The sequence below is a fragment of the Petromyzon marinus genome, chromosome 54 (assembly GCF_048934315.1).
Source record: "Petromyzon marinus isolate PM22_M1 ecotype Great Lakes invasive population chromosome 54, UKy_Petmar_22M1.pri1.0, whole genome shotgun sequence".
NCBI lineage: Eukaryota > Metazoa > Chordata > Hyperoartia > Petromyzontiformes > Petromyzontidae > Petromyzon > Petromyzon marinus.
In genome coordinates, this window is record NC_133720.1 from 2516014 (window position 1) to 2543598 (window position 27585).

Here is a 27585-nt window from a genome sequence, read left to right on the forward strand (position 1 = left end):
CGATGTGGTGACCGTCTTTGTTCGATGGCTAGCCAAAAGTGTAGTCTATAGTGTAGTGTATAATAGTGTACTGTACAATAGTGTAGTGTATAGCAGGCTATAGTGGAGTGTAGTGTATAGCAGGGTATAGTGTAGTGTATTGTGTAATATATGATGTAGTGCATAGTGTAGATAGTGTAGTGTATATAGAATCTGAAAGCGCCGTGCGATACGGTGACCATCTTTCTTCTAACTTGTACCTATGACTCATGTTCAAGGTAAATTCACTGGAAGTCAATGAAAGCCATCGTGAGAGTGGTTTCCCATTCAAATAAACGTGGGGCAGTACTGCACTCATCTCCTATACACACCTCTGAGCCGGTGGTGATAATTCCACATTCCTATGGCGGTGGTGAAGCCTCAGCGGTGCTTCATTTCTCACTATTTTCTGCGTGGCTGTAAATAACTGGGGTAGGTGGCAGATGATTTGCGGTTCGCCACAGTCACGGCGAGAGGAATACTGGATGTGGTGGAGATGTGTGAGAACATTTTGTTTCTGGCTAACTGATCTGGACATACCCGGCTAAGATTAAGCCCTCGAGTACAAGTCTCGAAGAACCCACCTGTTGACATTGGTGGCGTCGTGATTAATTGACAGCAGTTAATAATCAGGAAAACAAAAATAGTCGGCCGGGTGACCCAGAGGTCAGAGAGCTGAGTTGTCTACCGCTGAGTTGCTGGGTTCGAATCCGGGCAGCCCGCTTGTGATTAAACTGGATGCTCGAACGCATCGCGTCGACGGTGTCAGCCGGGTCACCGAGGACTATGCAACAACAACAACAAGAAAACACAATTACATTTTGTTTTTGCACTTAATTTAGCTCCATTTCTAGAATTAAAACGCGCAGTGTGACTCTCGTGCAACGAACGTCGCTCTGTAGGAGGGTGACAGCCTAGAAAACGCGTGGACTGTCTGTCGGTGATGCGCACGTTGTGTTGACGAGGAGCGCAAAAGCGACGATGAAGAATATCCCAGAGTGGGACCGTGGCCACCAATCTCGATCCGTGGATCGCCTCGTTTACGCAACTCCCCGCTTCTGTCGTTCTCCGGCAGCATCTCAGATATTCACCAGGGGAGTCGCGGTGGCAAGATGTTAACTACTTCGCCTGATATGCAGGAGGTCATGAATTCGATCTCAACCCTGATGCAGGCTGTATATTTGGAGTTTGCGTCTCTCACTCTCTCTCTCTCCCCGTAGTCGCGTGGATTTTTCTACAGGGTCCTTCGGTGTATTCCCTCCACATTTAGGAACAAGCATACGTTTAGAGTATTTGGCTGCTATAAATTTCCACATACACCACTTCATTGGGCTATCATTCGTGGCCAGGCCGCTTCTGAAAAATACCTATATAGTTCAGTGGGCCTTATCTGGTAAAATAAAATAAAAAGTTTAGTTTTTAGTTTACTCCTAAAAGCTCACTCAGTAACTCACCGACCTGGACATGAACGTATAAACTCCACTGATCAGCCCCTCACCAAAGGACAAAAGCTTAGAAACCAACTTGCTACGTCGCAGAGACACCATATCACTGTCTGGAATGTGTGGCTCCATCTCTCTGTGATGCACTAACCCCACATCCAAGCAGCTGAATAACAGGTTACTCACCATCGATACCGGGCGGAGTAGTGGCATAGTGGTTTACACACTGTGCTAGGAACCCGGCGATCTAAGTTCGATTCCCAGCCACAACTAACATGAGTGGCGAGCAATATCCAAACCAGTCCTGACCAGGGTGGTCAAACAACTACCCATGACCAACACGGCATGAGGAGGCCCTCATCCAGCAGTGGAATATCGGTTCCTGAAAACGTATCATAGAGCTACACAGAAAAATATACGTAGTGGTCGTTATATTATTTTCAACAGCACTTAGTCAAATAGTTTCTGTTTTTCAAAACTGTAACATTAATCTGGGGTATATGTGTGCGTCATGAAGCAGTGGATTGAGCAAAGGGCTAACCATTATGATATGCTGACCCACACTACCTGGTGATAATGTCTAGGGGAATGCTGGCACCGTGCCACGCAAGGGTTGACACTGGATGAATGTGCCCCAATTCGTTGTTAATTTCCGTTGCATTTAATGAACAAAGAGCACTGATTGAGGTCACGGGAAAAACAGCGATTATTATGAAAGGGCCTTCACGACACGGCGAGTCTAGCCCTTGAAAGCAGCGCCCGAATACAATGTGAAAATTTCCACTCTCTTACCGCACCGACACAAACACACGCACGAGTCACCAGTGAGCAAGTCCCTTTATTTGACCAGATGACAGCCCATGCATGAGGACACCGGGGTATAACACTCGGATATCAGAAGATGAAGTCATCATCATCACCACGATCCATGGGCAGATAGCCCGTTGGTGTCCACTGCATATTTCGTCACTTGTTTTCACTTTCCTCTCTCTTGTGCCAATATGCGTCAAGTAGGGCAACGTCTTTCTGGCACCAATCTCTTGTCGCCGTCAAGCCATTCTCTGCGAGGTCTTCCTCTCCATTCACTTACATTTCTTTCGGAACAACACCACGCTTTAAATTTTTATGTTGTTGTCCATCCTACACGTGTGTCCAAATAGCGCCAGTTTCCTTCTCATCACTGCCTGCATCAGTAGTTCTTCTTCTATATTCTATTCTATTTCGTATTTATATTACGAATGTGTTTCTGATTTTGAGAGAAATCCGAGGGGAATGCAATCTGAAAATTGGGCCAATACAAAATCCAGAGATCAACAGCACTCTTGTTAGCACAACAACACATTGAATTTTTGCATGATGTAAATCATCTGAGAATCTGAAAGTCTTTACATATCCAAAAAATTCAAAACTAAAATGTTTAATGATGAAACTCATCCCAAGTACATATGTATATGACGACCGCTTGTGTCGTAGTTTTTGTTATTTTATTTGAACCTACCTACAGTGAGGGAAAAAAAGTATTTGATCCCCTGCTGATTTTGTACGTTTGCCCACTGACAAAGAAATGATCAGTCTATAATTTTAATGGTAGGTTTATTTGAACAGTGAGAGACAGAATAACAACAAAAAAATCCGGAAAATCGCATGTCAAAAATGTTACCAATTGATTTGCATTTTAATGATGGAAATAAGTATTTGACCTCCTCTCAATCAGAAAGATTTCTGGCTCCCAGGTGTCTTTCATACAGGTAACGAGCTGAGATTAGGAGCACAATCTTAAAGGGAGTGCTCCTAATCTCAGCTTGTTACCTGTATAAAATACACCTGTCCACAGAAGCAGCCAATTAATTAGATTCCAAACTCTCCACCTTGGCCAAGACCAAAGAGCTCTCCAACGATGTCAGGGACAAGATTGTAGACCTACACAAGGCTGGAATGGGCTACAAGACCATTGCCAAGCAGCTTGGTGAGAAGGTGACAACAGTTGGTGCGATTATTCGCAAATGGGAGAAACACAAAAGAACTGTCAATCTCCCTCGGCCTGGGGCTCCATGCAATATCTCACCTCGTGGAGTTGCAATGATCATGAGAACGGTGAGGAATCAGCCCAGAACTACACGGGAGGATATTGTCAATGATCTCAAGGCAGCTGGGACCATAGTCACCAAGAAAACAGTTGGTAACACACTACGCCGTGAAGGACTGAAATCCTGCAGCGCCCGCAAGGTTCCCCTGCTCAAGAAAGCACATATACATGCCCGTCTGAAGTTTGCCAATGAACATCTGCATGATTCAGAGGACAACTGGGTGAAAGTTTTGTGGTCAGATGAGACCAAAATGGGGCTCTTTGGCATCAACTCAACTCGCCGTGTTTGGAGAAGGAGGAATGTTGCCTATGACCCCAAGAACACCATCCCCACCGTCAAACATGGAGGTGGAAACATTATGCTTTGGGGGTGTTTTTCTGCTAAGGGGGCAGGACAACTTCACCGCATCAAAGGGACGATGGATGGGGCCGTGTACCGTCAAATCTTGGGTGAGAACCTCCTTCCCTCAGCCAGGGAATTGAAAATGGGTCGTGGATGGGTATTCCAGCATGACAATGACCCAAAACACACGGCCAAGGCAACAAAGGAGTGGCTCAAGAAGAAGCACATTAAGGTCCTGGAGTGGCCTAGCCAGTCTCCAGACCTTAATCCCATTGAAAATCTGTGGAGGGAGCCGAAGGTTCGAGTTGCCAAACGTCATCCTCGAAACCTTAATGACTTGGAGAAGATCTGCAAAGAGGAGTGGGACAAAATCCCTCCCGAAACGTATGCAAACCTGGTGGCCAACTACAAGAAACGTCTGACCTCTGTGATTGCCAACAAGGGTTTTGCCACCAAGTACTAAGTCTTGTTTTGCAAAGGGGTCAAATACTTATTTCCCTCGTTAAAATGCAAATCAATTTATAACATTTTTGACATGCGTTTTTCTGGATTTTGTTGTTATTCTGTCTCTTACTGTTTAAATAAACCTACCATTAAAATTATAGAATGATCATTTCTTCGTCAGTGGGCAAACGTACAAAAGCAGCAGGGGATCAAATACTTTCTTCCCTCACTGTACGTGACTTTACCGAAAGACCCAAAGAATACAAGCATCGTCTTGAGTGCGCGCATTGTTACACAACCGACAAACCCCTGGGATTGTTTATGCCGTGAGAATACTTACAGATTACACAGGACAGCTGCCTCCTCAAAAACGAAACGTTGCTGCTAAAAACCAGGAGAGGTGGCAACCCAAACTCACCCCGCGTAGCCATTGCCGGGAATCTAGCTCAGGTCGCCGGAGTTTACCACCGTGGCAATATTTACCCCGGCCCGCACGATATCATTGTGCATATTAATTTACATCGTTAAAGTCCCAAACGGTCGTTTGGCAGAATGGCAATCATCATAATAACAACCGCATGTGAACCTTCCACTGCAGCCCTGTGGCCGTGACCTTGGTTTTAAAGGGGAGGACGTCGAGAGAGAGAGAGATGGGGGTGGGGGGAGAGAGATCCGGGCGTGGAAACGAGAGTCAATGTAAAACAAAGCGCGAATAAAACAACGACCACATTGAGCAGCAGCAACAACAACAACAATACGACACGCGCATTTCGCTCGCCCGTTCATTCAGCGTCTCGGTTCTCAACACCCCCACCCCCCACCCCTGCTCGCATGAAGAAAGGCTGCAACGCTCAATCAAGAAGGGGAGGTAGGAGGAGGGGGGAGGGTGGTGCGCTGAGCCTTTGGAAGGTGGCGGTGGAAGTGTGTGGGGTTGGCTCAGTATCCCCATCCCCACCTCCAGCACCCTGGGGCTACGCGACTCCCTTTTACCGCGACTGTGGGCGAGTGTTGTCGGCTGGTGGGTGCCCGGCGGCATGGGCTCGGGTGGTTTTTTTTCGTTGTTGTCGTTGTTGCTCAAAACCCACGCGATCGGGCCTTGTGTTAATTACAAACGGGAGACGCTTTGTAGCCAACGGCCTCTCGCGTTTGTTTATTGGCTCCAGAACTAACGGGGGGTTTGGAAGGAGGAGGGGGGGGTGCAGATCATGCGCGGTGGCTGTCTCGCCGGCAGGCATCAAACGAGCGCGCATTAAAAAAAAAAGATTAGAAATATATCGGCACAAAAAAGTACAACGGCAGGTGAATCAAATTAAGTAACAAAAAAATAAGCGGATTTCCGTGAAAGTTAAACCGAGTGTTGGTGTCCAGCAGACGGCCACTCGCGGGACGTGTCCCGGCAAGCGATGTACGTGCGACGCGGAGACTCCATGAACACATCTCGTACCGGGAGGACCAGACCCATCCAACATCCCAGTGCCGGATTATCCTCGTAGCAAAAGTCCCTACATATGCTACTCTCAAGGGCCCCGCGCTAAACGCTTTCAAGCTATCAATTCCGGTTCAGCGATTCTGCACTCGCTCTATTACTACAGTGCTATACCGCCTTCGACTTTTACGAACGGCTGGGCGTTTAAGGTTAGCGATTTGTCGTATTATCTGGCTGTGTGGCAATTGAAAACGTATAATTACTTCACTGTGCAAGTAAAAAAATTGTGTTTTAATATTTGTGTTGTTTTTTTTATTTAGGGCCCCTTTATAACAACATATGCTACAGGCCCCGCACTTCGCTTCATCCGGTACCTGGAACCTCCACCGGTTCCAGGTACCTGCCACGCTGCCAATGGTCGACCGTGAACCGAATGAGGAGCGGGAATGGCCCACGCCAGAAATTGCACTCCATCGAGAATTCGGCGGCCTGGGAGGTGCGTGGCCACGAATCCCAAACCATCGTCGATCGCGTCGTGAAACACTCCGCTCCTGCCGACTTCATGCCTTTACTGGAAGATTGGGGAGAGGTCCAACTCTGCTTCTGAACAGATATTTCAGTTGGATAACAACATCTAGAATTGCGTCTTTAACCTGCTATTACTCCACACGAAAGGAGAAGCAAAGACTCTGCCAGTTGTTGCGATAAAGTCGTAGTGCACGTTGCCAAACGTTGGGGTTAGCAGCGCGGAAAGCTGTGCGTCTTACAGACCGCACACCGTCAACACACAGAGACAAAGATTTCCCACGGCACATCCTTGACAGACTGGTGGGGCGAATGCTGTTCGCGAGTAGCACCTAATGAAGGCCGGCACGGCACACGAGGGGGCGGGTGGCCAGCACCACGCCCGGCCGCCTTTGTCTCCCTCGTGGCGATGTTTACACACCGTCCCAAGTGCTCATTTGAGGCTGAATCGACCTAGGGGAAACCCATGACAGGTTCAGATAATCGTCACTGGTGTTGATGGCCGTGAGCGGTAATTGAACTCGTGTCTTTTTTTATTTAAAGCTTTCGTGACTGCAGTAATTCATATTCTTAGCTCTTTCGGTAAAGTCACGTTGAAGGGAAAAAGGGAAACAATAAAATAATAAAATATATTATTTTATTGTTTCCCTTCAACGTGACTTTACCGAAAGAGCTAAGGATATGAACTCGGGTCGTCGGGTTCATAGTGCAGTGCACTAGCCGCTACACCGCCGCTACCCACCGTCACACACGAATGCAGTCACTGGATCGATCCCGTTACATTCTTTAGGGATGTGTTCCCAATTTTCTTATTAATTAGAAAAATTCTGAAAATCAGGCCTGCAGCATTTATTATTTATCTGAAAATTAGTTTTTTTTTATTTCGGATTGATCTGAAAATGTACTATCACAGGAAATAACTCCACGTCAATCGTGTCACTTCCAGGGCAATGATATCACGTTACGGCACTTTTGGAAGAAACACATTAAATTCTAAAACACTTTCATGTAAAATATTTTACATTTGAATATTGTTTTACTCACGGCAATGTATGCAATAAATTAAAATTCAATTACTAATGAAAAAATACATATTAAAACGATTAAATTTCACGGATAAACAACAAGAGTTATTCAAGCCTAATACATTCAGGTAAAAAATGTTAAACTAAATCTTACACTGGGCTAAAAAAATCTGATATCCAAAAAAATGTCATCTGAAACTCATCCCTATCATCCTCATAATTGAGGGCTGATGTCCATGACATTTGGATTTCATCTTTTGTGATCTTCAACGTCTCTCGTGGCAGGTCCTGTCCAACCGTCTCACACCATCAAGTGCCTCACACTGTCTCACCAAGTGCCTCACTGTCTCATCAAGTGCCTCACTGTCTCACCAAGTGCCTCACCAAGTGCCTCACACTGTCTCACCAAGTGCCTCACACTGTCTCACCAAGTGCCTCACTGTCTCACCAAGTGCCTCACCAAGTGGCTCACACTGTCTCACCAAGTGCCTCACCAAGTGCCTCACACTGTCTCACCAAGTGCCTCACTGTCTCACCAAGTGCCTCACACTGTCTCACCAAGTGCCTCACACTATCTTACCAAGTGCCTCACACTGTCTCACCAAGTGCCTCACCAAGTGCCTCACACTGTCTCACCAAGTGCCTCACCAAGTGCCTCACTGTCTCACCAAGTGCCTCACACTGTCTCACCAAGTGCCTCACACTGTCTCACCAAGTGCCTCACACTGTCTCACCAAGTGCCTCACCAAGTGCCTCACACTGTCTCACTAAGTGCCTCCCACTGTCTCACCAAGTGCCTCACACTGTCTCACCAAGTGCCTCACCAAGTGCCTCACACTGTCTCACCAAGTGCCTCACCAAGTGCCTCACTGTCTCACCAAGTGCCTCACACTGTCTCACCAAGTGCCTCACACTGTCTCACCAAGTGCCTCACACTGTCTCACCAAGTGCCTCACCAAGTGCCTCACACTGTCTCACCAAGTGCCTCACAGTCTCACCAAGTGCCTCACACTGTCTCACCAAGTGCCTCACCAAGTGCCTCACACTGTCTCACCAAGTGCCTCACCAAGTGCCTCACACTGTCTCACCAAGTGCCTCACCAAGTGCCTCACTGTCTCACCAAGTGCCGCACACTGTCTCACCAAGTGCCTCACACTGTCTCACCAAGTGCCTCACCAAGTGCCTCACACTGTCTCACCAAGTGCCTCACACTGTCTCACCAAGTGCCTCACCAAGTCCCTCACACTGTCTCACCAAGTGCCTCACCAAGTGCCTCACACTGTCTCACCAAGTGCCTCACCAAGTGCCTCACACTGTCTCACCAAGTGCCTCACCAAGTGCCTCACACTGTCTCACCAAGTGCCTCACCAAGTGCCTCACACTGTCTCACTAAGTGCCTCCCACTGTCTCACCAAGTGCCTCACACTGTCTCACCAAGTGCCTCACCAAGTGCCTCACACTGTCTCACCAAGTGCCTCACCAAGTGCCTCACTGTCTCACCAAGTGCCTCACACTGTCTCACCAAGTGCCTCACACTGTCTCACCAAGTGCCTCACACTGTCTCACCAAGTGCCTCACCAAGTGCCTCACACTGTCTCACCAAGTGCCTCACAGTCTCACCAAGTGCCTCACACTGTCTCACCAAGTGCCTCACCAAGTGCCTCACACTGTCTCACCAAGTGCCTCACCAAGTGCCTCACACTGTCTCACCAAGTGCCTCACCAAGTGCCTCACTGTCTCACCAAGTGCCGCACACTGTCTCACCAAGTGCCTCACACTGTCTCACCAAGTGCCTCACCAAGTGCCTCACACTGTCTCACCAAGTGCCTCACACTGTCTCACCAAGTGCCTCACCAAGTCCCTCACACTGTCTCACCAAGTGCCTCACCAAGTGCCTCACACTGTCTCACCAAGTGCCTCACCAAGTGCCTCACACTGGCTCACCAAGTGCCTCACACTGTCTCACCAAGTGCCTCACCAAGTGCCTCACACTGTCTCACTAAGTGCCTCAGACTGTCTCACCAAGTGCCTCACACTGTCTCACCAAGTGTCTCACCAAGTGTCCCACCAAGTGCCTCACACTGACTCACCAAGTGCCTCACACTGTCTCACCAAGTGCCTCAGACTGTTTCACCAAGTGCCTCACACTGCCTCACCAAGTGCCTCACACTGTCTCACCAAGTGCCTCAGACTGCCTCACCAAGTGCCTCACACTGTCTCACCAAGTGCCTCACACTCTCACAAAGTTCCTCACACTGTCTCACCAAGTGCCTCACACTGTCTCACCAAGTGCCTCACACTGTCTCACCAAGTGCCTCACACTGTCTCACTAAGTGCCTCAGACTGTCTCACCAAGTGCCTCACACTGTCTCACCAAGTGCCTCACCAAGTGCCTCACACTGTCTCACTAAGTGCCTCACCAAGTGCCTCACACTGTCTCACCAAGTGACTCACACTGTCTCACCAAGTGCCTCACCAAGTGCCTCACACTGTCTCACTAAGTGCCTCACCAAGTGCCTCACACTGTCTCACCAAGTGACTCACACTGTCTCACCAAGTGCCTCACCAAGTGCCTCACACTGTCTCACTAAGTGCCTCACCAAGTGCCTCACACTGTCTCACCAAGTGCCTCAGACTGTCTCACCAAGTGCCTCACACTGTCTCACCAAGTGCCTCACACTGTCTCACCAAGTGCCTCACCAAGTGCCTCACTGTCTCACCAAGTGCCTCACACTGTCTCACAAAGTGTCTCACACTGTCTCACCAAGTGTCTCACACTGTCTCACCAAGTGCCTCACACTGTCTCACCAAGTGCCTCACCAAGTGCCTCACACTGTCTCACCAAGTGCCTCACACTGTCTCATCAAGTGCCTCACACTGTCTCACAAAGTGCCTCACACTGTCTCACCAAGTGCCTCACACTGTCTCACCAAGTGCCTCACACTGCCTCACCAAGTGCCTCAGACTGCCTCACTAAGTGCCTCACACTGTCTCACCAAGTGCCTCACACTGTCTCAGTATGCTCCACCAACTGATCCATTTCTATCATCTTCCCATCCGTCCCATTTTTCCTTGCGGAATTATCTTCATCAATATCTTCAGCCCAACCCCCGTCTTAGGATGCGTCCCGCAATGCGCCACCTTCGTGCTCATCGCGAGACCTCTGAGCCACTGCCAACTTGCAGCCACCATCTCTCGTGCGTCTCTTCATTCTTCCTCAATTACACTGTCGGTGCGGAAGCACACAGGCTCAAGGGACCTCGAGGCTCCCTTTGTCGGCCGAGGTTTAACACGAGGGGGGGGGGGGGGGGGAGAAAAAAATCGGACGCGTACCTGGTAAATGTTAAACGTGAAATGTATATTGTTATTAGAACACAGCCCACACTCACCCCATTCCTCCTGCCATCCCTCCCTCCGTGCCACGTTGACTCGCAGCGCGACTTCCCAATTCCGTGCTCAGCCCATGCCTTGCTACTTCATCTCATTCCCAGCCCAATCCACTTAAGCGGTAACAGTAAACGTTACAACTCAACAGATGCGTCAACGAGAGGTCGTGGCCTCTCTGTCTCTCTCTCTCTCCCTTTTTCTCTCTGTAAGAGCTGTGAAAGAAGAGTCATTGCCTGAATCGTCGTCGCATATTTTAACACTTTTCTTTTCAAGGCCACGGTGTTACTGACAAATGTTCTGGGTTTTGTTATTCTTTATGCCTTTTCATCGACTGTAAACGTGGTACAGTCACTTAACAATTTGTCATAACAATTTACAAATGTATTGTTCGGAAAAATGTGCAGCCCTATGTAAATACGGAGGTGTCCCATTTTTGCTTCTTACCTAATTGATAGCAACTATATCCCATTTTGACCATACTTCACCACGATGGTCAATGCGGGTTTGGTGGTGATAAGTGGTTTGCTACTGATGGCTGACAATGTAACCAAAGTCACCGGGGATCATAGCGATAGTGCTCTATCCACTGCGCCATCACTCCACCCACCACCACCACCACCACGAATGATTTAGGATTTTTCATTCTTCCGTCATCATGATCCCACCGCACTGCCGGGGGTTAATGTCTCCCGAGGTGGATCGTCTATTTTTGCTTCCTTATTATTTGAGTGGATGAGATTGTTGCAAACGTGGACGAGTGTACGCTCTGATGGGTCACGGGGAGGTTCGCAAGCCCTGTGCTGGATGCTGACGATAATAGCGGCGAAATTGCTGAATTTAATAATTTTGAAATGAATATTCGGCGTTAATTACATATAGTTAAAGTTAATTGAACATGCAGTTGCGGTAATTGCAAAACCGAGATTTTATAACCGAAAAATAGGAAGATCTCCACGAGACTGGTTGTGTGTACATAGTCCGTGAACTCTTGTGCGTAGATTTTAACTGGTCCCATTAGTGCATCGCTTTGATTCACTGAGCCTCAGATATTTTGCAATGAATTTTTTTTACGTAAAAAAAATACCCCAACACAACTCAAACATCGCTGCAAAAAAAAGGCAAAAGGCGCAGCCCTACAATGTCTTTCTCACGCCACCGCTGGCAGAAGGTCCTCCACTTGAGGGATCTCCAGAGTGCCACTCTAGGGAGGGTACTTTGGCCTACTCTTCCACACTGGCCAAACGTTTTGGAAGAGGTGGGATTACCCACACTTTAACCCACCGCGCGTGACCTTCAGTTTTCATTTAGCCCTGTGAGCCAATTCTGCTCTTGAATCGTGTGCAACCGCAACATATAAAAAAAACATGAACAAGAAAACATCTTAAAGTGACTATGTGCAAACAGAAAAATCCAGGAAAAAAAACAGCAAAAAGCAGCAAAAACTTCCAGAAAAAGCACCGTACAAAAATCCCAGTGGGATGCAAGTCAAACAACAACAACAACCACAAGACAACTTAGATTAAAGCCATCAGTCTAACTCCTGCCGATCGACTAGGCTGTGGTGAACCCATGCATGCCGGCTGGGTGGGCGGAGGTGGACGAGCCGGTTAAGAGACTCGTCCCATTGTTTCAACTGGACGCAGCAGGAGATGATGGAGTCGAACCGGCGAACTCTGGATCTCAAGCCCGGCGTGCGAACACTCAGACCGCTGGGGCGGCAAGCACCACCTCCTCCTCCCCCACGCAATGCCGTTATTTTTAGAATTTCCGCATACTGTCCTTCGTCTAAATTGTTTAAAGTACTCCACAAAAATAAGAGTAATTATTTATATTTTGCAGCGTAACTGTTTTTTTATATTTAACAATGGAACTTTTTTTCAACAATTAAAACCTTACATATCTGCGATGCTTTTTTTTTTATTATGCAGCGTAACAACATCTTATACCTGAGAGTAGTGCCTGAGAGCGCATTGCATAAAACAAAACTGTGTGTATAAAGGTCTGCTCTATAACGTATTATACAAGCAAATATTTGCCCGCGTTTGGACCATTAAGCCAATGTTTAAACGATGAAATTTTCGCACAATGCGCGCCTGTGTTTATAACAATTCATTCTCTTGACGCCGTAAATATGTGTTCGCGAGCGTATGCCGTGCGTCTTGTGCTGAGAGCCGTGCCGCGGTTTGATCTCTCGGCGCGGAAGTTGGACCGACGGCGCACATTTATTAAATCCCACCCGGCTGTATACAGAGGTAAATGGCTACACCACGGTTAGTCGATCGGCAGCTCGCGTGTGGTGGGGTAAAACGTGGAGTGTTGTCGCCTCTCCCAAGAGGTGCGGCCAGCGTGGAAGAGTAGGCCAAATTCTTTCTGGTGGGGGTGCCCTCCAGTGCGCTTTTAAAACGGAGGCCCTTCCACCACCAGCGGCGCGAGAGAGCAATCGCAGGGCTGCACCCTTGCCTGTTATCTCGTATTCTTTGGATCTTTCGGTAAAAGTCACGTAGATAAAATCTATATATATAAAATACAAATACAAAAATTAAAACAAAAACTCTTGTTGATTCGATAGCCACTCTGTGGCCAAAAGCCACGAGGTCCGGGTGGGCTGGGTGGTTCAGGTGGGCTCGAAATGGCCGTGTCGAAGCATTGAACCAGCATGGCTGAGATCTTGAGTTTGATTGAAGCCACCCGTGATTAAACCAGGATTTCACCAGCAGAGAGCAGGTGGTCCCAGACCGGTCACCATAGAATCAGTAAAAATAACACTTTTAGACAGGCACTCTATGTTATGAATGCATTGACTGATTGACACGTGCTCGTACCAGTCCTATAGCATGACTTTGTTTTAAAGGGGGTGGGCGGGGGGGGGCAATGAACACGATATCATCAGTGTTAAACAACATTGCAGTAAATGCTAAACCCTAACAGAGTGACGATACAATCTGCTTTTGTCCATCGTCGTGCATTCTGATCGAGCTCTCACCCCCCCCCCCCCTCCTGCGGGCTTAGTCGCCGCCCCCCCCCCCCCCCCCCAGCCAGAGGCTGAACTATAATCTTCCCAAAGGCTGTAAGTTGTGAATTTCAAGTTTTTCAAATATGGTCCTGGATTAATAATACACTTCTAAAAATGCAATGTACTTTTTTTTCTGATAAACGGCAAGAACACCAAAGCATGGCCACTTGCCCCCCCCCCTCGCACCCCCGCAATGATACGGAACTTGGTGGTCCATTCTCTACAGATTGTGAGGATTGTCGTCTTGTGCTGCGTAGGAATGGCTGACTGAAGTGGGCTCGCCCAAGTGCAGCATTACAGGTTGCTCCGTTGGGCGCCGCGGTGGCGAGATGTTAACTACCTCGCCAAGTGTACAGAAGGTCGTGGGTTTGATCCCGACTCCGACGCCTGCTGGTGATATATTTGGAGTTTGCATGTTCTCCCGGTGGTCGTGTACATATTTCTGCGGGTCCTCCGATTTTTCCCTCTACATTTGTAAACATGCATTGAGAGTATGTAGCTGCTCTACATTTCCACGTGATAAGCTACTTCGTTGAGCCATCATTTGTGGCCAGTTCGCTTCTGAAAAAGAGCTATATAGCTCAGTGGGCCTTACCTGGTTAAATAAAAAACACAGTTTATAGTTTGCTGCAGAAGTTCCAGAAACAATTTCCTGCTCTCTCTCTCTCTCTTGGCATGATCGATTGGACAATGGTGAGATAACTGGTGATAAAATCCAAAGAGGAAGAATATGTGAGTGGCCAATTACTGTAGAAATTACTAATTTACTACCTGATTGTGGGCAGTGGTTAGGGCTTCGCGCGATGAACCTGGAGATACTATTTCGATCACGGGCCATGGCGAACATCTTTGGCGGATGAAATCTGAACCGTTCCTGCATCTCACCTTCACACCATCCTGCACTGACCAGCACGGTGAAGTATGGTCAGCAACAATAACCAGCGTTTGTCACGAAGTGGCGGTGACGTCACCGCGGCACTTGTGCCAGGCTAGGTGCACTTTGAGGCCACGTGAAGTATCGTCAAACAGCCCTATGGGGGAGGCCGTCATCCAACTGCGGCTTGACAAAAGATGGAATATTATAATAAAATAAAATCTATTCTTCCGAAATTGTGTAGCTATTTTCCTTTACAAATCAAAGCACATTGCCAAAGGCTGTGTTTAACTACATGCACATGTCTATTAATAACAAAGTATAAAAAAAAATCGCCAAGGTTTGGTAAATGCCTGAGTTAAATTAAGGGCACGTAACATAACGTGGGCCTGTGTTATTAAAACGTAAAAAAAAGGGATTTTTTTCCCCTTACCTTGTCTGGATACGAGGGAATGAAGCGACATTGATAAACATTTATAAACCTGCAAATGTCTCCCCTCCAAAAAGTGATTCCCTCTAAAGTGCTTTCATTGTCATAACAATGGACTAAGAAGTTGAGCCCAGCATAATGGAAAGCCATGCCTTCCGGCGAGTGTGGCAATTTACCGTCAATTTTTGTGTCCGACCTTATCAAAACTCATTAAATTCAATAATGATTTGCGGGGGGGGGGGGGAATATATATGTCATCAGTCTGCTGCATAATATACGTAAGGATTAATTCATTAATTTGAAATTACATTTACTCTCTCCTGTCTAATTCACAACGAAGTGCGTCACTTTCGGGGGTGCGTGCGGCACGATTGTGACGCCGTCTGCGTGGCGCATGGCCGACAGCAAAAGTCGTGCCGGTGTTGTTTCTTTTGAAGGCGTAAGGTACGCCGGTGTAGGCAGGACACACACAAACACGGTTGTCTATGTGCGGTGCGAAAGAAGTTCCACGTACGTATAGCAATAGACAACGCATCACGGGCCTCCTGTATCTGGGGCTCCACGGTGGTGAGGCGTTAACCGCCTGGCCTGATGTACAGGATTTCGTGGGTTCGATCCTGACCCTGATGCCTGTGTATTTGGAGTCTGCGTTTCTCTCTCCCCGTGGTCGTGTGGATTTTTGTTCCGGGTCCTCCTGTGCTTCCCTCCACATTTAGAAACAACAACTGCGTTTAGAGTATTTGGCAGCTATACATTTCCACATGATAAGCCACTTCGTTGAGCTTTCATTTGTGGCCAGGTCGATTCTGAAAAAGAGCCATATAGCTGAGTGGGGCTTACCTGGTAAAATAAGAAAGTATATAATAAAAATGTGTTAAGATGTAAAAGGAGATTACGTGCCCCTGTTAAAACGAGTGTGTCACACGATGCTCTTTTGCTTTACAGGGTGAGTTTAAGGCTGCCCTAAGGTTCTTAGGCTTCGTATAACCATAATAAGGAGCCATTAAAATCTTTAAAATGAATTCTTAGAACTAGACTAGGGCTCTCTTAAAGTTTGCAGGCTTCACAAAGGCAGACCAAGGCTCCCTTAAGGCTAAAAGATCCAGACAAAGGCTTCTTTAAAGTTTGTAATGTTCACAACGCCAGACTAAGGCTAGCTTAAGACTCAGAAAGCCAGATTAGTGCTCCCTTGAGGTTCTTAGGATTCATGGACCCAAATAAATGCTCCATTAGGATTCTAATGGTTCGCAGATTCAGACCAAGGCTCTCTTAGGATTCCATCAAATACACAAGTCTTTGACTACTCACGTGTGTTATGACTACATTCTTACATCAACATACATACATGCATGCACATTGAGTACAGAATAAAGACCAAAAACCCTGTTCTCTGGCTGTTTTGCTGCATAGGCTCAGAATCATAATCAGAATATTTATTTATACTGGAGGAATCCGATGAGCCATAAAGCTCTTTTTGACAGATGTCCAGTTAAGGCAAGTGCTGTTAATGAGCACCTATTCAGCGCAAGCACTGCGCATGACATGAAAGTGTGGCCACTGCTCTGCCCAGCCACCTTTGTCTCTCCAACATTGATATTAACCACACAATACTATTAGTAATAATATTTTCAGAATTTCCAAAATATCCACTATTTTCTTTCATTTGCATGCCTGCATTGTTATACTGCAATAACCACTGCTCCTAGCCCGCAATACCAAGTACAAATTTAGGCCAGGGTGACCAAGTGGATGTCCAATCCAGGTTCCGATTTCATGTCGCCACTGGCGTATGCGTTTGCATGGCGATTGATATTGTTCCCAGAAGCAGACTTTGCAGCAGTACTGTGCTGATGAAACCGCGTGACGACGAATCGGGTCCACGGGTTGTCTATGACTGGATCACTGCTGGCAGTCAGTCAGCCGGTCGCATCGACTCAAAACTATCTTGACGGTGACCTGAGACAAGATGGCCACAATGCACTTCTTCACTTCACGATGATTGCGTTTGCGTAATGCACAAAACGGCCGTGCGTTCTTTGCACATGTCTGCGTGTTGCTTGAAACTTGTGTTTTTTTTTGTTTGTTTAATCTAGATTTGAAGTTTTCTTCTGTCACGATCACGGGGGGGGGGGGGGGGGGTCACCGTCGTCTTGCAGACTTGATTTTGGCCACCGACGCGTAACATTGGACGGTTAAAAAAATCATCACGGCGACTAACTGGAATCCGTTGGCGCACACCCCACGAGGCTTCTCGCCCGCCCCCTCTATCTGCCTGCACCTCGGAGTGAACGATGGGAGTTGAAGAGTAGGGAATGGTGCGTGCCTCGGTGCAAGAGTTTAACCATGAAATATGCTTTGTGCTGTAACAATGTCCCGTTCTTTTGTGTTTGCAGGGAGACGTGCAGGGCACTTCACCCCGTCACCCACAGCAAGGGGCCCTTTTATTGTTTGAAGGCATTTCAGCGGCGTGCCTTTTTTCTGTAATTTACATGTCCCGCTGCCTTCCCGTGTAAATCTGTCGTGCGATTCGCGCTGCCCGCAAGCCTGCCCGAGAAAATATTCAGCCGCTCCAATTATTCCATTCGTTCATTCATCGAATGCTGTCTGCGGCGGAGCGGCGGAGCGGCGCAGCTTCAGGTCACTCACAACGCCCGCTCATAACCATCCCCCCCCCCCCGAGAAAGAAGATTCAGATTCGCCGTCCCATCGGGTCGCGATGCCATGGAGTGCGCGATTGTGCCGTGCAGAACCCCTGGACAGTCGCGCGTGCAGCGGCTGGTTTGAAATTCCACTGGAAAAATACTAAAGTGTCTGGCGGTGGTGGTGGTGATGCTGCTGCTGCTGCGTTGGCAGTGGTGCACGAACACAATTAACAACAAAGCTACTCGAGGCATTCGTCGTGTGTGGGGGATTAAAATGAAGTGAATATATAACAGGTGACGTTTCGGGCAATGGCCGTTCTTCATAGCACCTAACTGAATTATGAAGAAAGGCCATTGTATGATATGTTGGCTATTGTTTTTATTGTATCCGTTTAAAGCAGTGACGAATGTGTTGAATTTCTTCACTCTGGCTGTTGTTATTGTTGTTGTTTTTACACCCTTTCTATCAACTCACTCTGGCTGTTGTTGTATCCTCAAATCTTGTAACTCAATTTTAACCCACTTCCCAATGTGGTATCGACTGCAAACTTAGTAAACTTATGTCATACTGATGACAATACTGTAATCTATCATAAAAATATTTTTTACATTCGTTTTTATATGTTATGTTTTGCCTTGGGTCTAATTGTCCACGCTCAACTGACGTTGGCTGTAATTCACCACGCTCCCTTACATTATGGCAAGCTTCGTGGACTTCTTCCATTACTAGTAGGGTACATTTCATTAAAGCGTGTTTTTAAAAAAAAAGTTTTTTTTTTAAATATTACTTATTTCCTCGTACGCAAAGGTCCGAGTGAGAGGAGACGTGCGGTGTTACCGCGGGGTCGAGGCGAATGTCCTCGCATCGTTTGCTCGTTTCTGCGTGGCGTTAAGCGCGTGTGTTCGTTGATCTCTCGTGAGGCATTCACTGCCCACTCCACCCGCCTCTAGAGTTCGTGTTATGTTCACCACCACCACCGCTGTTTCCTTTAAACAAGGTCACGTTACAATCCGGCGCGGGATGCTTCAAGACGCTTGGCTGGTGACGGCTGAAACTTTATTTGAAGCTTTCACGACTGCAGGAACTACTCTTTTGTTTTTTTCGGTAAAGTAACGTAGAAAGAAAATAAATAAAATAATAGAATACGACATTTCGATTGCGACACAAGCAAATCGTTACCAGGTAGAAAACACACACACGGATACCCGATTTTTATTTGGAGTATATTTTTGTTTCCGTAGTTCGGCTTTCATAGACACATTTATACTGGTAGGAACCTCCTGGTTACACCAGCCCACAGGGGATTATTGTGTCCGTCCGTCCGTCGTGCATCCAAAAATGGGAGGGGTGGGGCTGGGTGGAGCGGGGAGGGTGGGGAGGGGCTGGGTGGGGAGGGGCTGGGTGGGGAGGGAGGGGCTGGGTGGGGAGGGGAGGGGAGGGTGGAGAGGGGCTGGGTGGGGAGGGGCTGGGTGGGGAGGGTGGGGAGGGGTTGGGTGGGGAGGGTGGGGCTAAGTGGGGAGGGTAGGGAGGGGTGGGGCTGGGTGGGGAGGGGCCGGTCACCCCGTGGTGCCCTTATAAAACTCAACGTTTCACCTACTCACGCCAGCTTGTGCCCGCCCTCACAGTCGGGCATATTTGCGGAATCCACCACGTGGTGCCGCCGTTGACCCTGGCCATTGACCGAGCAACCCAACGTTCCTACCAGCTCCCTCCGCAGGAATGTGTTGTGTTTCCCTTCTCGCTGTGCGTTTTGTGACTGAGGTTGGAATCGCTTCGTTACGCATTTGCCCGTCTGCAACCGTGAGCACTACTTCGGCGTTGTTCATCTCTTGTTGCGATTCTGGACTTTTACACTCCCCACTCGTCCCCGATGTTGGCAAGCGACGTAACGCCTCGCCTGGATCAGTCCCCATGCCACTACCGTGTGCGAATTGTGGCGGGGACAATGGAGGCGTCAGGGGGAAGGTACTTGAGGGTTACCCACGCGTCCTCAGCAATACTCGAGAAAAAAATATATCTGATACTCCGACTGATGCTCCTGCTGTTGTGGAGTGACTCATGCAGCCAGCTATGGCTGCATGGTTTGGTGGTTCATGTTGTTTATGTCGTTTATTGTGGGAATTCGGTCACAGTTCCTGTGATCACTGTTACATTGCTTTTATGGCTTTATTTTTTTTCGTGATTTCGAAAGCTTTTTTTGGTTTGGCCATGTTTGTTTGTTGTCGTACGGAGTTAGACTGATGGCCTAGATCTAAGTTGTCTTGTGGTTGTTGTTGTTGTTGTTTGACTTGCATCCCACTGGGATTTTTGCACACAGCGTTGGTGTACGGTGCTTTTTCTGGAATATTTTGCTGTTTTTTCCTGGATTTTCTGTTTGCACAGTCACACATAGTCACTTTAAGATGTTTTCTTGTTCATATTTTTGTTTTTTTGTTTGTTGCGGTTGCACCCGATTCAAGAGGCGAATGGCTCACAGGGCTATACCAAAATAAACGAAACTGAAACTGGATCAGTCCCCATGCCACTGCCGTGTGCGCATTGTGGCGGGGGGAATGGAGGCGCCGGGGGAGAGGTACTTGAGGGTCCCCCACGCGTCCCCAGCAATACTCGAGGATTACGATGGGCAGGCGTCAACCTTGAACTCGAATCCCTTCAAACCGGTTAACACTGACCCCCCCCCCACACACAAGCCAGCCAAATGATAGCTTAGGGAAGCCACTTCATTGAGCTATCATTTGTGGCCAGGTCGCTTCTGAATAATAACTATGTTTAGCTCTGTGGGCCTTACCAGGTAATTTTTTTTGTTTTAAAGTTAAGTAAAAAAAATTAGGGTTATCTGTATGTATGTTGAACTTCTTTCGCACCGTACGTAGCCGAGGTAGTATCAAGCGAAAAATGAAGTCTTGCCTTTACCCTATAAGAAAACCACCCAAACTTATAAGAGGGTATCGCCCAACCACTTGAATATTATATTTAATAAAACTTTTTTTTAATCCCGTAAATGACGTCATGCTTCAAATCGCTTTAAACTGTTGTCATTGTAGTGCGTATTTAATGTGGCGCTGCACTCTGATGTCGTAGGAGAAAACATTTATTTAAAAAAAGTCTATTTAATTAAGTAGAACGTGTTGTCGATATTTATTTAAATTTGCGAATTTTGATGTGACGTCACATTTCTCAACCCCCCCCCCCTCCTCCTCGTCACACATCGTCACAAATGTCTGACCTCCCCCCCCCCAGGTGCGTGACGTCATTTATGGACGGCCCCTAAGGTGATTTATGGGGGGGTTCAATAAGAGCCAGCTTTCTGTGCTGTAACTGGATCGTCGACTCTTGACGAGCAAGGTTCACGAGTCAGCCGGGAATTCCATGGGCAAAGTGTGAGAGCGTTTACCGCTCTCAACTCGCACCGACAATCGTGCTGAAGCATGCATGTTACAGTACGCGGAACTTCTTTCGCACCGTACGTATGGTGAAACAATGTGGAGTGGCAAAGTGTGGAATATTATCAATGTGGCATTGTTGCTGTTGTTATTATAATTAGTATGATTCATCGTGGCTGTCCGTACTCACTCCCGCAAGAGGAATGGGGGATTTTCCACCACCAACTTGGGACCGCTAAGTACAGAGGATCACCACTCAGTGCCCAATTGAGCATGGAGATGCGTTGACACTTTGACGATGCAAAGACAAACTGGCGCGCCAATGCCTTCATCTTATAGATTCTCCATGGATTCTTCCTTTGCTAAACTCCGCTCTCATCTCACTCCACTCCCCTCCACGCACTCTCCCACCTCTCCCATCTCATCTCACTCTACTCCCCTCCACGCACTCTCCTACCTCTCCCCTCTCATCTCACTCCACTCCCCTCCACTCACTCTCCTACCTGTCCCCTCTCATCTCACTCTACTCCACGCACTCTCCTACCTCTCCCCTCTCATCTCACTCTACTCCCCTCCACTCACTCTCCTACCTGTCCCCTCTCATCTCACTCTACTCCACGCACTCTCCTACCTCTCCCCTCTCATCTCACTCTACTCCCCTCCACTCACTCTCCTACCTGTCCCCTCTCATCTCACTCTACTCCACGCACTCTCCTACCTCTCCCCTCTCATCTCACTCTACTCCCCTCCGCTCACTCTCCTACCTCTCCCCTCTCATCTCACTCTACTCCCCTCCACTCACTCTCCTACCTCTCCCATCTCATCTCACTCTACTCCCCTCCACGCACTCTCCTACCTGTCCCCTCTCATCTCACTCTACTCCACGCACTCTCCTACCTCTCCCCTCTCATCTCACTCTACTCCCCTCCACTCACTCTCCTACCTGTCCCCTCTCATCTCACTCTACTCCACGCACTCTCCTACCTCTCCCCTCTCATCTCACTCTACTCCCCTCCGCTCACTCTCCTACCTCTCCCCTCTCATCTCACTCTACTCCCCTCCACTCACTCTCCTACCTCTCCCATCTCATCTCACTCTACTCCCCTCCACGCACTCTCCTACCTCTCCCCTCTCATCTCACTCTACTCCCCTCCACTCACTCTCCTACCTCTCCCCTCTCATCTCACTCTACTCCCCTCCACGCACTCTCCTACCTGTCCCCTCTCATCTCACTCTACTCCACGCACTCTCCTACCTCTCCCCTCTCATCTCACTCTACTCCCCTCCACTCACTCTCCTACCTGTCCCCTCTCATCTCACTCTACTCCACGCACTCTCCTACCTCTCCCCTCTCATCTCACTCTACTCCCCTCCGCTCACTCTCCTACCTCTCCCCTCTCATCTCACTCTACTCCCCTCCACTCACTCTCCTACCTCTCCCATCTCATCTCACTCTACTCCCCTCCACGCACTCTCCTACCTCTCCCCTCTCATCTCACTCTACTCCCCTCCGCTCACTCTCCTACCTCTCCCCTCTCATCTCACTCTACTCCCCTCCACTCACTCTCCTACCTGTCCCCTCTCATCTCACTCTACTCCACACACTCTCCTGCCTCTCCCCTCTCATCTCACTCTACTCCCCTCCACGCACTCTCCTACCTGTCCCCTCTCATCTCACTCTACTCCACGCACTCTCCTACCTCTCCCCTCTCATCTCACTCTACTCCCCTCCGTGCACTCTCTGCTCGAGTAACCACGGATTTATATTCGCTACGAACACACACGCACACGATGTCACTGACTGCATGGTATTTGTCCTTAACAACCAAAGGTTGAAATATTACCTGCAAAATACTCAGTTGGGATTACACGTGGCAACATTGCACCACACTTGCGAAACCTTTCCAAGACTCTCATAAAAATAAAGTTGAGACCCGGTGAGGCCTTGCTAGGTAAACAACTAAAATCATGATAATAACACAATCAATCTTCGCTCAAAGGGAGGTCGCTCATTCTCCTCTGCTGCTCCCAAGGTCTGGAACTCCCTTCCACCAGCCATCCGTGCTGTTGGCTCCCTGTGTTTTGCATCTGATTTGGCTGACTGCCTCTCTCTAAATAAAATAAATATGCCCACTGTCTCTGTACAGCGGTTGGAGATACGGTTACATGCAGATGCTATATACATCCACATGGCATTGTTATCGCATTGGGCGCGCAATGTTCACATGACAGTACAGTGTATGGAACACTTTGGGAGTGGGAGTGCGTGTTCTGCAGATATTAACGATCAGCTAAGGCAATCGGATATTATTATATTTTTTTGCCGCGGGTATAGTGGTGAGCCCACTGGCCTTGCAAACCAGAGGTCGCACGTTCGATTCGATCTTCCCGCGCGGCAGTTCTTACATCCTCCGCTGTCCCTCGCTTCTTCCCACCCAGCGGCATGGTGAATGTGTGTACAACATCGTCGATTGGTAAGCCCCTTCCGCCGGCAGTGGTGGCGTGCGAGTAAAATTGCAGGACTGCGCCTTTGCCCTTCTTCGAGGCCAAATCGAACTTCCGAGTCGGCGCCAACAACAACAACAAACTGGGGATTGAATAGCCGCAGCCACCACCAACCACTTGATCGCGACAGCAGGTCGCGAGTAACGTGCTAACGTTGTGCATTTAATGAAGCTGCAACGTGATAACAGTAACTTCACACTAAACACGTGTGCATTGTGCCAAAGTTAACCGCGATCAGGCTTCATTATTTGTCCGTGTGTTCGCCGCAACCTTTGGCAGAGAGAGATAGAGGCAAGCGCACTCAACTTTGTACGATCATTACCTGAGTGTGTGTGGGGGGGAGACTGCCATGTGGTTATTTACTTAAGGGGAACACAAACTAATTCAACGTCTGAATGTTTTTGTTCATAACACCGTGTATACTTTTTGGACATTATCTAAAAAATGTAGTTCCAAAACAAAAAACGAATTAAAAAAACACGATGTTCTCATTTTCTATAGATATCAAATTCCATTTAAACATGTTGTGTGCTGGCAAGATAACACACCCACTGTGAACACCGCAGTCATTTGTCCTACGATGTTCAGTCCGTTGTGTCATGTTTATGTATTTTACGTCGTGAGTTACAATGTTGTATGTGTTGGATATCTGTAAAGACATGTGGCGGTGCACGGGAAGGAAGGCATACCACCCAAATGTCTATACACAACGTACGGCTTTAAGAATTAACTCACAATAACGGACACATTTTTTTAAAAAGCCGATATCACGTATCGTATAACATTACACTTTAAATGTACCACATGCACCGACTGTATGCTTTTCATATACACTTGATATCGTGTGTACAATCTTGTTCCCAGCGGTAGTGCCTAATGCAGTGGGGTGCCTGAGACAGAAATTATTTGGGGGGGGGGAAACCACCGCCCCCCTTTCGATTTATAAAATGCGAGTGATTTTATAAATCTAAAGAGCAGATAGGCGACAGATCGAGATTGTTTTGGGACGAGAGAGAGAGAGCTGTAGAGAAAGTAGAGCATGTAGATCAATCCAGAAAGAGGATCAGAGATGTCGTGAGATGAGAGAGAGAGATTGATTGTGACGAGGGCAGTGTTTGGAGTGAAATGAGAGCGATGTGGACGAGAGGCAACGATTGGCTCCGATACAAGAAGAAGGGCCAACCAGACAGACGAAAGAACAATGAGAGAGGTTAACTATCTTTTCGCGTTCGTGGGATGGTTTATGTCTATTGCGATCTGCATTTAAGCTGCCATTTGGCTCATCCCGAGTCGTCCATGAATCGGGGTTCCCGACCCGTGGGTTACTTAAGGCCCTGAGCAATTGCTTACGTTGCTCATGCGTGGCTCCACCGCAGCCAGCCCCCAGGTTTGGGAAAGACTGCCAGATGAAAGGCGACCGGAACACAATATCCCTTTTGCAAGAGAGACCTGGGTTTGAAAAGCAAAGCAGGGGCGTTATGAATGAGAGTAATAAATATTAATGAATCTGACAATAGCGCCATACAGTGTAACAATGCAGGCATGGAAATGGAATCAAACGGGATATATTAGAAGCGATGGCATTATTTTTTAAAATGATATTAAAAATGTGCACTAACACGGAACGCATTTATATTTTAAGCTGCTGAGCACACCGCGCCACAAAGGGAAGTTGACCTGAGTTTGATTCCCGGCCGTGTCTAGCATTAGCGGCGAGCGACATCTGAACCGGTACTTGACCTATCGCCACCCCACCCTTCACCAACGCACACTGCTGACCAGCGTGGTGAAGTATGGTCGAACAGCATCCAACGACTGACACGGCATGGAGAGGCTGTAATGCAGCAGTGAACCGACACACGGCACGTGAATTATTGTATTGTGTGTCCACTCTGTGGCCCGTCACATATGCAGGGATTAACAAACCAATCAGTGAGGTCCGTTGCGGGGTGGCAGGTGGGGTGGGGGGTGATGGAGGGGTGGTATCATCATGAATCATGCGTCCGATTACGTGGGCATGAGGGGGTGGGTTGTGGTTGGTGGTAAGAGGGGGGTGGTAGGGGGGGTAGATGGAGAAGGGTTGAAAATGAGAGCCTCTAGGAAGGATGATTCTTAAGCGGCGAGACTAATGTCGGAGTTACAGCCAAAGGAGGGAAACACACCCCGGAACCCTTTGCGCATTGCCACACATTGCGGATGATGAGTCAAAGCAAAAGGATAAAGTCACGTAGGTATACGTAGGTATACGTGACTTTACCGAAAGAACCAAGGAGTATGGATTCCTGCAGTCACGAAAGTTTCAAATCTAAATTTATACTTGGGAAATATTCCTCTTTCTGGCGCATCAGCTCATGGATAAATGTCATGTACTTTTCAACGATCGAAACGGGCCCCTGTATTAACTTTTTTTTTATGTTAACGTCACAATTACGTAGGGATGTTGGCCTGTGGTCGAGAGTAGCGATGGAGTGGCAGCCAAATGAGTGAAACACGCCCGAGAAGATGTCCTCTATTGAGATGGAGTGATGAGCCATTGCTCGTGCGTAGGAGCTACACGGATCGTCACATCGCGAGGGATGGCCACGGCTTGGGGGGAGTCCTTCATCCAGGAGTGGATTGAGCATTGGCCGTCGCTGCTGCTGCTGATGATGATGAATGAGTGACAGAGGTGGAGCAGAGTGGCTGGCAGATGGCCCTCATAACGCCCACGTATAACGCGCCTCCCCTCTATTTGACACCAGTGGCTGGAGAGGAGTTAGACAGAGAAACGGATCATTAATCAGTGACAATAAACTTCAGCAACAAAAAATCGGCACGCATTTGATATAGTATATCCAAAAAACGTGTGCGCAATAGCGCTGCACAGTACATGCCATTGTCGAAATGATTATACCGCGTTTCGTATGATACTTCTAAATTAAACAAATTGCGGTATTTGTTGATGCCGCTGTTGGTGTGTTGGAAGTTGTTGCACACCAGGGACGTGCGGGCAGGCGAGGCAGAGCCTCAAATGTCATACTCTAATGAAAATAGCCGTTACGAAAAAAAATCCTAAAATAAAAATTAAGATTTTTTTTTCGCACTGATCTGTGTTATAAATGTCATTTCTGTACGATTCAAATCATTACAGAGAGATAGCAACAGGCACGCGCTTTTTTTCTTCTTCTTCTTTGGTTCTTTCGGTAAAGTCACGTAGAATGAGAATAAAATAATAAATTAATTGAAATTAAAATAATACAATAAAATTATCACGACGCTTATTGCCCGCGCTCCATCCAGTGTCTGAGGGGTTGTGCAATCAGAGGGGAGGCTGAGCTTGTCGCTGCCTCCTCGCCTCTCGTCTCTCCCTGCATTTGCAGCGGAGCTCCGCAAACTTGGCGATGCTTTTTTTTACTATAAAAACGATTGTAATAATACAGAAATGGCATAACACAGATCAGTGGAAAGAAAAAAACATCTTAATTTTAATTTTATTCAATCTTGATTTGAAGCTTTCGTGACTGCAGGAATCCATACTCATTGGTTCTTTCGGTAACGTCACGACGTGATTTGTTTTATTTTATTTCTAACTACGTTTAATTTTATATATATATTTTTTTACTTTTCATTGCAGTATGACAGGTGAGGCTCTGCTTCCCTTGACCGCACGTCCCTGTTGCACACGCATATTAACGTTCCTTATTCAAGGCAGTGTTGTCTACGAATGTGGCTCGTAAATCTTGTATTAATACTGCGCTGGCCTGCCTGCCTGCCACTGATCACTCAATCCATGATTCCATCGCTGGAGGGCAACCGGCGCTTCCGCGGATTTCTAATGGCCAGGTTGTTGGCTCAGTTTAAGCCCATATATTGGCAATGATGGGGCCATAGAACCTAGGCAGCGGTCGGGGTGTAAGGGGCTTATCGGAATCGGGTCACAGGCTCGGCTAGGCTAATGAAATCCTCTTGACGTCACTGCGAGAGACACTTACGCCCTAATCTATTTAACAGGGCGAACAACTCGCTTCCCAGAGTACTATTAAAACTATCGTGCGAGATACG

The 27585-nt window shown here is 47.7% G+C and overlaps 1 long non-coding RNA gene across 1 annotated transcript; it reads left to right on the forward strand.

The window, feature by feature from the left end:
• The first annotated feature begins 4892 nt into the window (after positions 1-4892).
• LOC142905430 (uncharacterized) lies at positions 4893-18265 on the forward strand. The gene is made up of 2 exons (XR_012929602.1): positions 4893-6255; positions 17407-18265. It is a non-coding gene; the product is annotated as an uncharacterized LOC142905430 (long non-coding RNA).
• Positions 18266-27585: the final 9320 nt, after the last annotated feature.